This window comes from Arachis hypogaea, chromosome 7 (assembly GCF_003086295.3).
Source record: "Arachis hypogaea cultivar Tifrunner chromosome 7, arahy.Tifrunner.gnm2.J5K5, whole genome shotgun sequence".
Taxonomy (NCBI): domain Eukaryota; kingdom Viridiplantae; phylum Streptophyta; class Magnoliopsida; order Fabales; family Fabaceae; genus Arachis; species Arachis hypogaea.
Genome location: NC_092042.1, coordinates 63,954,070 through 63,967,779, shown reverse-complemented (window position 1 = coordinate 63,967,779; position 13,710 = coordinate 63,954,070). Strand labels below are relative to the sequence as shown.

The 13,710-nt window shown below is 39.8% G+C and overlaps 1 non-coding gene across 1 annotated transcript; it reads right to left on the bottom strand.

Annotated features, from left to right (window-relative positions):
- Window positions 1-9,220: 9,220 nt before the first annotated feature.
- LOC112704710 (small nucleolar RNA R71) lies at window positions 9,221-9,328 on the bottom strand. The gene has a single exon (XR_003155321.1). It is a non-coding gene; the product is annotated as a small nucleolar RNA R71 (small nucleolar RNA).
- Between the last annotated feature and the right edge of the window lie 4,382 nt (window positions 9,329-13,710).

Sequence of the window (13,710 nt, the reverse complement as noted above, 5' to 3'; positions counted from 1 at the left end):
GCGAAGAGCTCTACAAAACCCATACAATCAATCTTGAGGTAAGTCACAAGTTTCTGTTCGAAATTCCAGCCCTTATTTTCGAGTTTCATGGGTGAAATGTTGAGATTTTGGGTTCTTTGATGTTAGAGGACCCAACTCTCTTGAAGGAGAAGGTTAATCTTGTCTCCTTGGACCTTGGGTGTGGTAAGATTCTCAACCCTAGTGTATTTTGTTGTTTTATGATGTTTGGGTTTTGAGATGTTGTGTATGGGTATGATGATTGTGGCTTAGGTTGTGTATATGTGAATATTGGAGCTTGATTGGTGATTTTGAAAAGCTTGGAGAGGGTTTGGTGGTGAAAAATCTGTTCTTTGAGGTGTTGAGGCCTTGAGAGCTTGTGGATAAGTGATTTGGAAGTGCTCTGGTAGAGCTTGGGAAAAATCGGCTAAGGTATGGTTTCGGTTTCCCGTATCTAATATGTAATGTGGTAGGAAATACTTAGGCTAGAGGCCCTAAGATAGGCATTGAAATGTTGATGTTGTTGAATGATTGAGATATATGATGTGGTCATATATGTGATGATGATTAATGATGCCTTGATGGTATGATGTATGAGAAATATGCATGTTGTGATATATGCTTGATGATTGGTTATGGTTGAATTGTGGGTTGGACCATGTTGATGGTGAGTATGATATTGATTGTGTACAATGATGATTTATTGGAATTGGTGTTGTTGAGAATTGGCATGAGTAAGAGTATATGATATGTCAATATATTTGAGTTTGAGCCACTTGGGTGAAGTGGGTTAGAATGATGAGATAGTGATTTTGTATATTGTGGTAAAGTGTCAATGTGTGAGTTGAGGAGGCTTGATGTTGAAATTGATGTATTTTGATTGATTTCAAAGGAAAGGGATGAAAATGGCATGTTTTGATTGATTTTGAAAAGAGTTGGAAATGACTTGTTTTGAAAATGGCACTTTGTGGTTTTTATGAAAAACATGGTTTTTGGGCATACTTTGGTGGAACATAACTTGGACTACGGATCTCTGTTTTGTGCCAAATCTATTTAGAAATGAAATTGGATCCGGGATGTCCATGTCGTTCGAAGAACGGGTGAAAAACGATTTAAAATGAGAAAGTTATGTCCGTTGGAAGATTGGGGTTCAAATTGGTAAATTCTGCAGCTTTTAACTTAGAAAATTTTTAGCAGAATGACCCCTTGCGCGTGGGCGCACTTGGCGCGTGCGCGCCGTTCTTCCCGAAAATGCCATACACGCGTACGCGTGATGTGCGCGGGCGCGCCGATGGTGCTGCACCCAATGCCCAGCCATTTTCCAGAGAGTCATGCCAGAACTGTGCCAGTGTTGTGCCTGGGGCACGAGAACACCCACGCGTACGCGTGGTTGACGCGTACGCGTCGATTGGCAAATTTTTAATCCACGCGTTAGCGTGCTTGACGCTTGCGCGTCGATGAAGTTTTTGAGGCCATCCGCGCGTGCACGTGGAGTGCGCGTACGCGTGGCCCTGTTCTCATTCCAAAGTTGATTTTTGAGTTTTAAAAGGCAAATTTCATACTTCTAAGCCTCCGATCTCACCACTTATATCTTAAATCATTATGATATGCCTAGCTATGAGAGAAGGAGCTAGTGGATGTGGTAACTTGCGAGTGAAGCAAGGGAAAATGAATAATCAATGAGGATCATTGATGATTATGTGAGATGTGGAGGATGGTGGTGGAAGTGCTTGTTATGCCATTGGCCGAAGGGCCGTAATTGTTTATGAATTGGCTGGTTATGGATTTAACCGTGAGCCAGAATGGCTGTGCATGATATGAATATTGGCTGGTTCTGGACTGAACCGTGAGCCGGATGGCTGATATGGATGTTGATCCATGGATGAGAATTCATGCATGTTTATGCTGAATTATTGATAATTGTGATTTGCACTTCCACTATCTGAGATACGAGTTTCCCTGGGTAGTAGCAGTGGCTAGCCACCACGTGCTCCAGGTTGAGACTTGATACTCTGTTGACCCTATGTCATAAGTGTGGCCGGGCACTGTGAAAGACCCGGATGAGCTCGCCCCCGTAAATATTCACCAGTGAAGGTGATGGATATAGATCATGATTATGATCAAGTTTATGACGAGTATAACTCGAGTTGGGGATGCGTGACAGAGGGACAGTCCAATGGTTAGCGACCAGGACTTGTCGGGTTGGCTCTATAACCGACAAGATGATATCATCAGCCACTAGGGACAGGCATTCATCATATGCATACTATGTGAATTGTTTGAGATTGCCTATTTGACTGCATATTACTTGCTAATTGTCTAAATGCCTTACTTGTTCCTAAATGTATATTTCTTGCCTGATATAACTGTGTTTGATACATTATACTCCTGCTGGTGGTTGGGAGGTCTGAAGGAATTGGAAAGGGAAGTATTAGTTAGACTGAAGTATCTTTAGTCAGATGCTCTTTATGGTTTAGTTTATTTATAAGCTTTGATATTCTCTGGAAGAAGTTCTAGGATTGCCTTTGGCTTTCCTCCATCATTATGTATTATATATGTGGAAGCTGTTACCATGCTGGGGACCTCTGGTTCTCACCCATGCGAATTTTGTGGTTTTCAGATGCAGGACGTGATGTTTCCCGTTGAGGCATGCTGGAGACTTCTATAATTGCGAAGATCCTTTGTTCTCGGGGCTATGTTTTGGTTTATATGTTTTGCTTAGATACTTTTATCTCCATTAAATAATACAAACTGTGATGACTCCTCTTATGGGAGATTTTGGAGAATAGGTTTTATGTATTTGTGTCCCTTTGGGTTTCCTTTGGGGTTTTCCTTATTTTTATCATATGTATATATTGCTATGCTCGGACCGGTTATCTTCGCAGCCGGATTTTGAGTCTTGATATTCCTGTTTTTGACACTCTTTTGTATATATATAATCTCGCGCTGGTTTATCCTTATTCGTTACGTTGTCGATCGGAGTGTTGCGCTTTAGAGTTGCGATGGTTTTTGTTTACCCCCTTTTTCTACAAAGGCTCCTAGTTATAATCAATCATTCATACTACTATATGTACTAAATTTTTATTTTAGAGGTCGTAATACCTTGCCATCTCTGAATTATGACTTAAGCATAAGACTCTGTATGGTAGGGTGTTACAGTAATGGTGCACGAATCCCCACACTTCATACAACTGTACTAGCAAGTGCACTGGGTCGTCCAAGTAATACCTGAGCAAGTCAGGGTCGATCCCATGAGGATTGTGGTTTGAAGCAAGCTATGGTTATCTTGCAGATCTTAGTCAGATAGATAGAAGAGTTGCTGGATTTGGTTAAAAGCATAAAAAGAATAAAAAATGGAATTACAAGATTTGATTACAAGAAGATGGTTAAGGCTTGGAGATGCTTTGTCTTTTTGGATTAACTCTGGTCTTACTGTCTTCTTCAATTGTGAATAATTTTTTCTATGGCAGGCTGTATGTGATTGTCGCCAGATGAGAGGTTGCCAATAGTCCTCCAAATATGAACCCCAGGGTTAGTGCGGATCCATTCTGATTGAGGGTGAAGTTCCTGTAGTCCATTCTCCTTGATGATCTTACTCAAAATGCCACAAACAAGGTTGGATCTTCTGGATCAGAGAATGTTGTGCCTTTGGATTCTAGCCTCTACCACAGAGACCCTAATCACTCCATACTTCAGCTGAACTGGTGTCTCGAGAAGTCTCCAACGAAGTCGTGGATTAGCCATCTAAGAGATGTATAATCAAGCTGGTGGTTCATCATTGTCCGATGAAAGACTCACTCTGAATCCATGTAAAATGTGATAACCTTATGCCAGTTCAACGTATTCAAATTGATGAAGAACGAAAATACATCTTAGAATAAAGAATCAAACACAGATTGAAAGGAAATAGCAATACTTTTATTAATCCATAAAACTCAGCAGAGTTTCTCCCCTCAACGTAGGAGGTTTAAAAACTCATACTGATAGAAAATACAATGTGAAAAATGAAATATGCTGGAAGAGATCTCCCTTTAATGAGAGGTGTAAAAGTTCTTTAAAAACTAGACTAATGACTAAGGATTACATAAGAAAAGGTAAAACAGTCTTTTAGTGCTAAAATCCACTTTCGGGGCCCACTTAGTGAGTGTTTGGGCTGAGTTTTGATGAGATCCACGTGCTAGGAGGCTCTAGGGCGTTGAACATTGGCTAGGAGGTCCACTTTGGGTATTTGGACACTGGTCTCTTCTCTTTGGGCGTTGGACGCCTGGAATGGGGCAGGAGGCTGGCGTTGGATGCCAGTTTTGGGCCTTCAATTTTGAAGCAAAGTATGAACTATTATACATTACTAGAAATTTCTGGAAGTCAGCTTTCTATAGCCATTGAGAATGCTCCATTTTGACTTCTATAGCTCCAGAAAAAGCTATTTCGAGTGCAAGGAGGTCAAATCCGGATAGCATCTATAGTGCTTTCTCTGTCTCTGAATCAGACTTTTGCTCCAGTTCCTCTATTTCAGCTAGAAAATACCTGAAATTGCATAAAAACACACAAACTCAAAGTAGAATCCAAAAATATGATTTTTACACTAAAATCTATGAAAACTTAATAAAAATTAAACAAAACATGCTGAAAACTATATGAAAATGATGCCAAAAAGCGTATTAAATATCCGCCCATTAAGTAACAATTAGGTCCTTGAAGTTTTCGACTTCAGAGTAATTAGTCCTTAGAAAATAAAGTACCAATTTGGTATTCTATGATAGTAAACGATGGACATGTTATGTCTTTTAATTTATCATGTGAAATTTAATAGTGATACTTATATGTCCTTATTAATTAGTCCTAAGTCGAAATCATCGAAAACCTACTACTTGATTCAATACTCTAAAAAAATTAAAATAAATATCTTCACTAAAATTTTAATATATAAATGTAAATATTGAAATATTTAATTTTTATTTTAATAATTGTATAAATCCAAAATAATTATAAATTAAAAAAAGTGAGTATAAAATTAAAATTAAATTAAATAAATATAAAATAATACAATTGTGTAAATATATAATATATATAATAACTAGCACATAAAGTATTAAAAGAGTAAAGCAGCCTGGTGGCATGTGTTGTTGTTCACCCTCTAGAGCACAAGACTTTGAACCTGTATTCATGCATTTTTGTCCTCTAGAGGGTGAACAACAACACATGCCATCGAACTCTTATCCTCTAGAGGGTGAACAACAACACATGCCACCAAGTAAAGGAGCATAGAAGCTAGGACCGGCCGGTTCACTGATGAGCGGATAATTTGTACGCTTTTTGGCATTGTTTTTAGTATGTTTTTAGTATGATCTAGTTAGTTTTTAGTATATTTTTATTAGTTTTTAGTTAAAATTCACTTTTCTGGACTTTACTATGAGTTTGTGTGTTTTTCTGTGATTTCAGGTATTTTCTGGCTGAAATTGAGGGACCTGAGCAAAAATCTGATTCAGAGACTAAAAAGGACTGCAGATGCTATTGGATTCTGACCTCCCTATACTCGAAGTGGATTTTCTGGAGCTACAGAAGCCCAATTGGCGCGCTCCCAACGGCGTTGGAAATTAGATATCCTAGGCTTTCCAGCAATATATGATAGTCCATACTTTGCCCAAGATTTGATGGCCCAAATCGGCGTTCAAAGTCACCCTCAGAATTCCCAGCGTTAAACGCCGGAACTGGCACAAGAATGGGAGTTAAACGCCCAAACTGGCATAAAAGCTGGCGTTTAACTCCAAGAAGAGTCTCTACACGAAAATGCTTCAATGCTCAGCCCAAGCACACACCAAGTGGGCCCGGAAGTGGATTTTTATGTCATTTACTCATCTCTGTAAACCCTAGGCTACTAGTTCTCTATATATAGGACCTTTTACTATTGTATTTTCATCTTCTGATCTTTGGAATCTTTTGATCTTTAGATCTTTTGATCACTTTGGGAGGCTGGCCATTCGGCCATGCCTAGACCTTGTTCTTATGTATTTTCAACGGTGGAGTTTCTACACACCATAGATTAAGGTGTGGAGCTCTGCTGTACCTCGAGTATTAATGCAATTACTATTGTTCTTCTATTCAATTCCGCTTGTTCTTGTTCCAAGATATCACTTGTTCTTCAACTTGATGAATGTGATGATCCGTGACACTCATCATCATTCTCACCTATGAACGTGTGCCTGACAACCACCTCCGTTCTACCTTAGATTGGGTGAATATCTCTTGGATTCCTGATACACGATGCATGGTTGATCGCCTGACAACCGAGTGCTCGCCTGACAACCGAGCCAGCCATTCCGTGAGATCAGAGTCTTCGTGGTATAGGCTAGAACTGATGGCGGCATTCAAGAGAATCCGGAAGGTCTAACCTTGTCTGTGGTATTCTGAGTAGGATTCAATGATTGAATGACTGTGACGAGCTTCAAACTCCTGAAGGCGGGGCGTTAGTTACAGACGCAAAAGAATCACTGGATTCTATTCCGGCCTGATTGAGAACCGACAGATGGATAGCCGTGCCGTGACAGGGTGCGTTGAACATTTCCACTGAGAGGATGGGAGGTAGCCACTGACAACGGTGAAACCCTTGCATAAGCTTGCCATGGAAAGGAGTAAGAAGGATTGAATGAAGACAGTAGGAAAGCAGAGAGACGGAAGGGACAAGCATCTTCATACGCTTATCTGAAATTCCTAACAATGAATTACATAAGTATCTCTATCTTTATCTCTATGTTTTATTCGTATATCATCATTCATATCCATTTGAGTTTGCCTGACTAAGATTTATAAGGTGACCATAGCTTGCTTCATACCAACAATCTCTGTGGGATCAACCCTTACTCGCGTAAGGTTTATTACTTGGACGACCCAGTACACTTGCTGGTTAGCTGTGCGAAGTTGTGTTTATGCCATGGTATTGAACACCAAGTTTTTGGATTCATCACCGGGGATTATTTGTGTTGTGAAAAGTATTGATCACAATTTCGTGCACCAAGTTTTTGGCGCCGTTGCCGGGGATTGTTCGAGTATGGACAACTGACGGTTCATCTTGTTGCTTAGATTAGGTATTTTTTCTTCAGAGTTCTTAAGAATGAATTCTAGTGTTTTAAGATGATCTGTTGAAATCTGGCTGGCTGTGAAGCCATGTCTAATTTTATTGGACCGAGGTTTCAACTTATCATCACAAGAGCATGTTGATTTCTATCAATCTTGCTGTTGGAGCAGTGATCTGCTAAGGCTTGGCTGGCCTTTGGCCATGTCTAGTGTTTTGGACCGAAGCTTTCTTTGAAAGCTTGGCTGGCTGTAAAGCCATGTCTAATTCCTGGACCGGAGTCTTAGACTAAACATTGCATGATTCCTGGAATTCTCATTAAGAATTTTGATACCTTCATTTTCTTTTTCCACTTAATTTTCGAAAAAGCACAAAAAAAAAATTTTACAAAATCATAAAAACCAAAAAAATATTTTTCCTATTGAGACTCTATTCTCATTTTAAGTTTGGTGTCAATTGCATATTTTTTGTTGTTTTTGCACTCATGCATATATCTTCATTAATCTTCAAGTTGTTCTTGATTATTTCTTACTCTGATCTTTGAATTCTCTTGACTTGAGTGTTTATGTGTCTCATATGCATTCTCATTAGTGTCAGTAGTATACAAACTGCTAAGTTTGGTGTCTTGCATGCATTTTTATTCGATTTTAGTTGCATTTTGATTATTCCTCACTATTAAAAATCCAAAAATATTTTTAATTTGTGTCTTTTCAAGTCAATAATACAGAGAATTGAAGATTCAGAACATACTGCAGAGGAATTATACAGAAAAAGCTGGGCGTTCAAAACGCCCAGTGAAGAAGGCAAACTGGCGTTTAAACGCCAGCCAGGGTGCCTGGCTGGGCGTTTAACGCCCAAAAGGGTAGAGTTTTGGGCGTTAAACGCCAGAATGTGCACCATTCTGGGCGTTTAACGCCAGGATGGCACAAGAGGGAAGATTTTGTTTTTAATGCAGATTTTTTTTTCAGGTTTTCAAAGTTTTTCAAAATCAAATCTTTTTCAAACCACATCTTTTCAATCAAATCTTTTTCAAAATCAATTTCTTTCTATTTTTAAGGATACTTGCTATCAATTAATGATTTGATTCAACATATCAAGTATGTTGCCTTTTCTGTTGAGAAAGGTTTAATGTTTGAATCATATCTTTTCTTGATAGCCAAGTCATTAATTTTCAAAATCAAATCTTTTTAAAATGTTTTTCAAATCATATCTTCTCAATCACATTTTTTTAAAAAAAAAAACCCAATCATATCTTCTTAACCACATCTTTTTCAAAATAGTTTTCAATCATATCTTTTTAATTTCTAATTTCAAAATCTTTTTCAAAAATCACTTTACTTCTTTCCCACTTTTATTTTCGAAAATCAATTAGTGTTTTTCAAAATGTTTTCAAAATCTTTTACTTAATTTTCGAAAATTGCTTCCCCTCTTCTCACATCTTTCTATTTATGGGCTAACACTATTCCTTAATGCAAAATTCGAACTCCATCTTCTTTGATAAGTTCGAATTTTCTACTTCTGCCTTCTATTTTTCTTTTCCTCTGACACCTCAAGGAATCTCTATACTGTGACATAGAGGATTCCATATTTTCTTGTTTTCCTCTCTTTCATATGAGCAGGAGCAAAGACAAAAGCATTCTTGTTGAGGCTGATCCTGAACCTGAAAGGACCTTGAAGCGAAAACTAAGAGAAGCCAAGGCACAAATCTTTGTAGAGGACCTAACAGAAATCTTCAAAGAAGAAGAACCCATGGCAGCCGAAAACAACAACAATGCCAACAATGCAAGGAAGGTGCTGGGTGACTTTACTGCACCTACTCCCGACTTCTATGGGAGAAGCATCTCTATCCCTGCCATTGGAGCAAACAACTTTGAGCTTAAGCCTCAATTAGTTTCTCTAATGCAACAGAATTGCAAGTTCCATGGACTTCCATTGGAAGATCCTCATCAATTTTTAGCTGAATTCTTGCAAATCTATGACACTGTCAAGACTAATGGGGTTGACCCTGAGGTCTACAGACTTATGCTATTCCCTTTTGCTGTAAGAGACAGAGCTAGAATATGGTTGGAGTCACAACCTAAAGAAAGCCTGAACTCTTGGGAAAAGCTAGTCAATGCCTTCTTGGCAAAGTTCTTTCCACCTCAAAAATTGAGTAAGCTTAGAGTGAAAGTCCAAACCTTCAGACAGAAGGAAGGAGAATCCCTCTATGAAGCTTGGGAAAGATACAAACAATTAATCAGAAAGTGTCCTACTGATATGCTTTCTGAATGGAGCATCATTGGAATTTTCTATGATGGTCTCTCTGAACTATCCAAGATGTCTTTGGATAGCTCTGCTGGAGGATCTCTTCATCTGAAGAAGACGCCTACAGAAGCTCAAGAGCTGGTTGAAATGGTTGCAAATAACCAATTCATGTACACTTCTGAAAGGAATCCTGTGAACAATGAGACTAGTCAGAAGAAAGGAGTTCTTGAGATTGACACTCTGAATGCCATACTGGCTCAGAATAAAATATTGACTCAACAAGTCAATATGATTTCTCAAAGTCTGTCTGGAATGCAAAATGCACCAAGCAGTACTAAGGAAGCTTCATCTGAAGAAGAAGCTTATGATCCTGAGAACCCTTCAATAGAAGAGGTGAATTACATGGGAGAACCCTATGGAAACACCTATAATCTTTCATGCAGAAATCATCCAAATCTCTCATGGAAGGATCAACAGAGACTTCAACAAGGTTTCAACAACAATAATGGTGGAAGAAACAGGTTTAGCAATAGCAAGCCTTTTCCATCATCTTCTCAGCAACAGACAGAGAGTTCTAAGCAGAATACCTCTGACTTAGCAACCATGGTCTCTGATCTAATCAAAACCACTCAAAGTTTTATGACTGAAACAAGGTCATCCATTAGAAATTTGGAGGCACAAGTGGGTCAGCTGAGCAAGAAAATTACTGAACTCCCTCCTAGTACTCTTCCAAGCAATACAGAAGAAAATCCAAAAGGAGAGTGCAAAGCCATCAACATGGCCGAATTAGGAGAGGAGGAAGAGGCAGTGAACGCCACTGAGGAAGACCTCAATGGACGTCCACTGGCCTCCAATGAGTTCCCCAATGAGGAACCATGGGAATCTGAGGCTCAAAATGAGACCATAGAGGTTCCATTGGACTTACTTCTGCCATTCATGAGCTCTGATGAGTATTCTTCCTCTGAAGAGGATGAGTATGTCACTGAAGAGCAAGTTGCTAAATACCTTGGAGCAATCATGAAGCTAAATGACAAGTTATTTGGGAATGAGACTTGGGAAAATGAACCCCCTTTGCTCACCAAGGAACTGAATGACTTGTCTAGGCAGAAACTGCCTCAAAAGAGACAGGATCCTGGGAAGTTTTCAATACCTTGTACCATAGGCACCATGACCTTCAAGAAGGCCTTGTGTGACTTAGGGTCAAGTGTAAACCTCATGCCTCTCTCTGTAATGGAGAAGTTAGGGATCTTTGAGGTGCAAGCTGCAAAAATCTCACTAGAGATGGCAGACAATTCAAGAAAACAAGCCTATGGACTTGTAGAGGATGTTCTGGTAAAAGTTGAAGACCATTACATCCCTGCTGATTTCATAGTCCTAGAGACTGGGAAGTGCATGGATAAATCCATCATCCTTGGCAGACCCTTCCTAGCCACAGCAAAGGCTGTGATTGATGTTGATAGAGGAGAATTGATCATTCAAGTGAATGAAGAATCCTTTGTGTTTAAGGCTCAAGGATATCCCTCTGTCATCATGGAGAGGAAGCATGAAGAGCTTCTCTCAAAACAGAGCCAAACAGAGCCCCCACAGTCAAACTCTAAGTTTGGTGTTGGGAGGCCACAACCAACTTCTAAGTTTGGTGTTGAACCCCCACATTCAAACTCTAAGTTTGGTGTTGGGAGGTTCCAACATTGCTCTGAGCATCTTTGAAGCTCCATGAGAGCCCTATGTCAAGCTACTGACATTAAAGAAGCGCTTTTTGGGAGGCAACCCAATGTTATATTTTATCTATTTTCCTTTGTTATTTTATGTTCTTTTGTAGGTTGATGATCATGAGAAGTCACAAAATCAATTGAAAAAGCAAAAACAGAATGAAAAACAGAAAGAAAAACAGCACACCCTGGAGGAGAGCGTGCTGGCGTTTAAACGCCAGTAAGGCTAGCTGTTGGGCGTTTAACGCCCAGTCTGGCACCATTCTGGGCGTTTAACGCCAGAAAGGGGCACCAGACTGGCGTTAAACGCCAGAAAAGGGCAAGCATTCTGCGTTAAACACCAGAAATGGGCACCAGCCCGGCGTTTAACGTCAGAATTGGCTCAAAACGCATTTTTGCTTGCCACTTGGTGCAGGGATGACTTTTCCTTGACACCTCAGGATCTGTGGACCCCGCAGGATCCCCACCTACCCCACCACTCTCTCTCTTCTTCACCCATTCACCAATCACCTCAACACCTCTTCCCCAAAAACCCTTCACCTATCAAATCCCATCTTTCCCTTCACCACTCACATCTATCCTTCATAAAAACCCCACCTACCTCACTTTTCAAATTCAAACCACTTTCCCTCCCAAACCCACCCATACATGACCGAACCATGATCCCCCCCCCCACTCCTATATAAACCCATCTTCACTCCTTCATTTTCACACAACCAAACCACCACTTCTCCCCATTTTTGGCCGAACACAAAGCCATTCCCTTCTTCCTCATTTCTTCTTCTTCTACTCTCTTCTTTCTTCTTTTGCTCAAGGACGAGCAAACCTTTTAAGTTTGGTGTGGTAAAAGCATTGTTTTTTGTTTTTCCATAACCATTTATGGCATCCAAGGCCGGAGAAACCTCTAGAAAGAGGAAAGGGAAGGCAAAAGCTTCCACCTCTGAGTTATGGGAGATGGAAAGATTCATCTCAAGGGTGCATCAAGACCACTTCTATGAAGTTGTGGCCTTGAAGAAGGTGATCCCCGAGGTCCCTTTTTCACTCAAAAAGAGTGAATATCCGGAGATCCGACATGAGATCCGAAGAAGAGGTTGGGAAGTTCTTACCAACCCCATTCAACAAGTCAGAATCTTAATGGTTCAAGAGTTCTATGCCAATGCATGGATCACCAAGAACCATGATCAAAGTGTGAACCCGGATCCAAAGAATTGGCTTACTATGGTTCGGGGAAAATACTTGGATTTTAGTCCGGAAAATGTAAGGTTGGCATTCAACTTGCCCATGATGCAAGGAGATGAACATCCTTACACTAGAAGGGTCAACTTTGATCAAAGGTTGGACCAAGTCCTCACAGACATTTGTGAAGAGGGCGCCCAATGGAAGAGAGATTCAAGAGGAAAGCCGGTTCAATTGAAAAGGCATGACCTCAAGCCCGTGGCTAGAGGATGGTTGGAGTTTGTCCAACGCTCAATCATTCCCACTAGCAACCGGTCCGAAGTTACTATAGACCGGGCTATCATGATTCATAGCATCATGATTGGAGAAGAAATAGAAGTTCATGAGTTGGAGTTGACATAGAGGGAGACATCCCCATTGATGAGGACAAGCCCATCACTAAGAAGAGGATGGAGCAAACAAGAGACCCTTCTCATCATCAAATCCCTGAGATGCCTCAAGGGATGTACTTTCCTCCACAAAACTATTGGGAGCAACTAAACACCTCCCTAGGAGAATTGAGTTCCAACATGGGACAACTAAGGGTGGAGCACCAAGAACACTCCGTCCTCCTCCATGAAATTAGAGAAGATCAAAGAATCATGAGAGAGGAGCAACAAAGACAAGGAAGAGACATTGAGGAGCTCAAGCACTCCATAGGATCTTCAAGAGGAAGAACAAGCCGCCATCACTAAGGTGGACCCGTTCTTTAATCTCCTTGTTCTTTATTTTTCTGTTTTTCGAAAAATCATGCTTATGTTATCTATGTTTGTGTCTTGTGATCATTAGTGTCTTAGTGTCTATGCCTTAAAGTTATGAATGTCCTATGAATCCATCACCTCTCTTAAATGAAAAATGTTCTTAATTGAAAAAGAGAAGAATTGCATGAATTTTAAATTTTATAACAGTTTAATTATTTTGATGTGGTGGCAATACTTTTGTTTTCTGAATGCATGCTTAAACAGTGCATATGTCTTTTGAATTTGTGGTTCATGAATGTTGGCTCTTGAAAGAATGATGAAAAAGGAGACATGTTACTGAGGATCTGAAAAATCATAAAAATGATTCTTGAAGCAAGAAAATGCAGTGAATACAAAAAAAAATCGAAAAAAAAGAAAGAAAAAGAAAAAGAAAAAGAAAGAGAAAAAGAAAGAAAAAGAAAGAAATAAAGTTGTGATCCAAGGCAAAAATAGTGTGCTTAAGAACCCTGGACACCTCTAATTGGGGACTCTAGCAAAGCTGAGTCACAATCTGAAAAGGTTCACCCAATTATGTGTCTGTGGCATGTATGTATCCGGTGGTAATACTGGAAGACAGAGTGCTTTGGGCCACGGCCAAGACTCAATAAGTAGCTGTGTTCAAGAATCATCATACTTAACTAGGAGAATCAATGACACTATCTGGATTCTGAGTTCCTAAAGAAGCCAATCATTCTGAATTTCAAAGGATAAAGTGAGATGCCAAAACTATTCAGAG